At 42.4% G+C, this 4,181-nt stretch overlaps 1 long non-coding RNA gene across 2 annotated transcripts; it reads right to left on the bottom strand.

The window, feature by feature from the left end:
• Window positions 1-467: 467 nt before the first annotated feature.
• On the bottom strand, window positions 468-3,899 carry LOC118615641. 2 transcript variants are annotated; one of them, XR_004956462.1, is made up of 3 exons: window positions 3,769-3,899; window positions 3,432-3,529; window positions 468-1,089 (listed from the first exon to the last, which is right to left on the bottom strand). It is a non-coding gene; the product is annotated as an uncharacterized LOC118615641 (long non-coding RNA). The 2 variants fall into 2 exon arrangements; XR_004956463.1 differs by having other exon boundaries at window positions 3,320-3,529.
• Between the last annotated feature and the right edge of the window lie 282 nt (window positions 3,900-4,181).

The raw sequence follows: 4,181 nt of genomic DNA on the forward strand, positions 1-4,181 counted from the left end.
GGGTCTCCAGGCAAAGGCAGGACCCTCCCAGAAAAGTCTCTCTGCCTCTGATTTCCTGACAGCCTACTTGATGCATTGAAGCTTGTTCTTTTCCTTCAGGATTGACTTCCACCAGCTAAGTCAATTCCCTGTTTGAAATGCAGAGCTGATTCCAGGCTGGGAGGGAGGGAGTCAAGGCTGTGGAGCAAAGGAATGGTGGATGGGAGCAGTGTCCTAGGCAGAACCTGGCTGTGTTGTGTATGTTCATTAGATTTGCTGTCACTGATCCTCTTCCTGGAGACACCCCAAAGCGCTTCTTCCTCCCCCACCCCCTGAGCACACACCAGAGAGCCCACAGCCACACCCAGCTCCCAACCACATACTTCTAAATTCTTAACCTAGGCCTTTGAACCTTTTCTTTGTGACCCCTGCTTCCTTTTCTTCCTTTTCTTCTTCATATGAGTTCAGATCACCCAAGAGAGTGAGGCGAGGCAAGATTCCAATTTATTTGCTTGAGCTTCAAACCTGAGACTGGTTCATCCCAGGAATCGAAAGCTGTCATAGCTGACATGCTGTTACAACCTACAGCCATCCCACACTGCAGCAGAGGCAATTTGCGTTTCAAAAGTAATACAGAGTAAATTGCCGAGGAAATATTTTATGCAAATTAACCAAGCTAACATTTTGATAAAGGGCTTTTTAAAAATGAACCAAGGAATCCAACACTCCATTGCAAGTTTAACATAAAAGAAAATACCGAAAGTCTGACATTTTTAAGTACATGACAGCAAGAGACATTAACCACCCAAAAGATGGAACACAGATGCCACAGTATATAAAACTATTAGTTCAAAACAATATTTATGTGAGTTCATGGATTAAAGTATTTCAATAAGTTAGATAATTTTCTCTCTTCTTTTGAGTGGACTCATCACTAAGCCAAAACATATTTGCTGTGGGATCAATGCTACATTTTCAAGTGAGCTTGGAACCTGCTGTCAAACAGAGGAGGAAGGAGAGAAACAGTCTTTGGGCATGAGCTGTAGGACAGGTCCCGTGCTAGGCGCTTCACAGACATCATATCGTTTAAACAGGTACGTTCTGAGTTCCCTGTGAGAAAATGACAAAGGGGCCAAGATTATTCTGGGTGAAGACACTTTCATTTGGAAAGAAAACGGCTGCGGAGAGTACGGTCAATGTCTTTCTCACACAATCCAGGGTTACTTGAATAAGACATTCTTTCAAAATTGAAAAAGGTGGGTTGGAGACAAAATTTTTTTTAAAGCCTAATAATTCTCCCACTTATCCCAGATTCAGGCTTCCCAGAGCCCTAAGCTCACATTCTCAAAATTCCCAGCCAAAGAGAGCTAAGAGAAAGGGGCGGGTTTCAGCACATGCAAAAGGTCTGGGTCCCTGCTCTACCTACTAAGATACAGTTTCCAGTGGGGGGCTCCCAAACCTGAGGTCCTTAAAATTATTACAGGGGAATCAAACATCCACATGCACACCAAACTTTGTCTGTAGACAGAAGACATGCTTCACAATAGGTACACTGTTTCTCAAATGTATGTGCGTGCTATGATGATTAATATAATGCCAATTCATATTACCAATAACTTAATTTGCAGTTTTTGTCATTATACAGTCTCCATAAACAGACCCTAAAGGTATAATCTCTGCCATGTAGGGGCCCACAATGATTTTTACATTCAAAAGAGTTCTTCAACAGGCCCACACTACAGCCTCAGTGACCCTCATCTAGTAAGAAGTCTTCAGAAGCTTGATGACCCACTTTTCCAGAATTAATAGTTGGAAATTAAGAAGGTGGGAAAACATAAAGAAAGCACTCAATTGATTTGACCATAGAACTTTGAAAAAGTCCTGTGTCAAAAATTCTCTACCAAGAGAGCCCCAAAGTAATAAAGGATGTGCACAAAAAAGGCTCAGTAGGAAAATTAACCAATACACAATTTTAAAAGTTCAAACTCATGCCCTGGCCGGTTTGGCTCAGCGGTTAGAGCGTTGACCTGCGGTCCAGAGAGACCCAGGTTCAGTTCCCGCTAAGGGCACGTACCTTGGTTGCAGTTTGTCCCTGGCCCTGGTTGGGTCGTGCGGGAGGCGGCCACTAGATGTGTCCCTTTCATGTCAATGTTTCTTTCTCTCTTTCTTCTTCTCTCTCCCTCCCACTCTATCTGAACAAAAAATGGAGGCATGTCCTCAGGTGAGGATAAAGAAAATAAATAAATAAAAAAAGTTCAAACTCACCAGCAACCAAACATGTATAAAATTGAACAGCTAGGTAATATCCAACTGGTCAGAGATGGTTAAAATTTATAAGACTGAATAATGTCAAGAATCCAGTGAGAAAAGCATTTACATACTTTTAGTTGAAGGATAAACTGGCACTGTGTTCCTAGAAAGAAATATGGCCATATGTAACAAGGTCTTTTTTTAAAAAAAAAATAGTTTTATCTGTATAATAAACTACACGTATTTGAAGTGTACTACTGATGTACTTTGGCAGATGTGTATACCTGTGGAACCATCACCACAACCAAGACAGTGAACATAGGCATCACTCCCCCAAAGGTTCCTGTGTCCCTTTGTAAACTCTCCCTACCACCTACTCCCCATTCCCAGACGACCATTGATGTGCTCTCTGTCACTAGAGATTTGCACTTTTTAGAATTTTATATAAATGCAAATATATAGCATGTGCTCTTTTATTGGCTGGCTTCATTCAGCATCGTGATTTTAAGATTCATCATGTTTTTGCAAGTAGAAATAGTTTCTTTCCTTTCATTGCTAAGTAGTATTTTATTACATGGATATACCACAATTTGTTTATCCATTTTCCAGTTGAAGGGATTTGGGCTATTTTGAAATTTAGGCTATTATAAATAAAGCTGCTATTAACGTGCGTGTACAAGTATTGGTGTAGACATATATTTCCTTTTTCTTGAGTAAATACCTAGGAATAATGGCTGGGTCATAGTGTAGGTGCATGTTTAGCTTTTTAAGAAACTACCAAACTATTCTCTAAAGAGATGGTACCATTTTACATTTTCACAAGCAATATGTGAGAGTTCTAGTTCCTCCGTCCTCAACAATTGGTATTGTCAAAGAAATTAGCTTCAAAAAAAAGTTTAGGGGAAAAAAAAAAAACTGTACAATCTGATCTATTAATCTCACACCTGAGAATTTAACCTTTAAAAAAAATTAAAAATTAGGGTAAATATACTAAAAAATGGAAAATCAGCCCTGGCTAGTTTGGCTCACTGGTTAGAGCGTCAGCCCTCAGACCAGAGTCACGAATTCGATTCTGGTCAAGGGCACGTACCTCAGTTGCGGTTCCATCCCCGGCCCTCGTCAGGGCACCTTCTCAACAGAGGGCTTCCAGATGCTTCTACCCACAAAGTCACACTCCAGGAAAACAGAACACACACTCATACCTGAGGAAGACTGTGAGGCAATGAAGCCCCAAGAGATGGGTCTGTATCAGTGGGCACAGAAAGACTGGGAGGCTAATGATCCTCTGCTTTTTCTAGCTCTGAGGGGGAGAGAGAGAGAAGAGAGAAAGATCAATTTCCAAAGGACTGAAAAGCTAAGAACAAGGAATAAAGTTATCAACTGAGCCCCCAAACTCTTGAATTGAGCTTCCTTGAATTCGACATTCAGATAGCCACTTTCATTATCCAAAAATCCCCTGGCCTCTCCAGCCTGTAGGTGGAAATGAAGGCACATGGACCTCAAAAATTCAAGCTCCCTATTCTTGCCCCATCTGCTTACAAAAGTCCTCTAGTCCCTGGAGATCCTCCATCCCCTAACAGTCCCTGAGGAGCACCCCTTAAAGGCTCATAGGCCCGTGTATCATCTGCAGCTACTGTGTAGGCCCTGTCCCTCCTCTGCCTTATCACTGTCCTCCCCTTACACTGCAATAAGAAAGCCTCATCCTGTGGCTTCTGATAATGCTCATCAGACCACACCAATCCATGCCAACATCGATGCCCAAAGTGCTCTCTCCTGACGCCCCAAAGCTCACAGAGTTACACCTTCCATATCCACGTGGAAGAAAGCCCTCTCCAGGAACCTGCGTCACTCTGTCATGTGGGCACCAGAGCATCCTCCAGCACCACCATGGCTCATGAAGTCCTTTGTGAAAATGGCATCTTCGCCTTCAGCTCTAAGCCCTCTCGCCCTCA

The sequence above is a fragment of the Molossus molossus genome, unplaced genomic scaffold (assembly GCF_014108415.1).
Source record: "Molossus molossus isolate mMolMol1 unplaced genomic scaffold, mMolMol1.p scaffold_m16_p_4, whole genome shotgun sequence".
In the NCBI taxonomy this organism is placed as follows: Eukaryota; Metazoa; Chordata; class Mammalia; order Chiroptera; family Molossidae; genus Molossus; species Molossus molossus.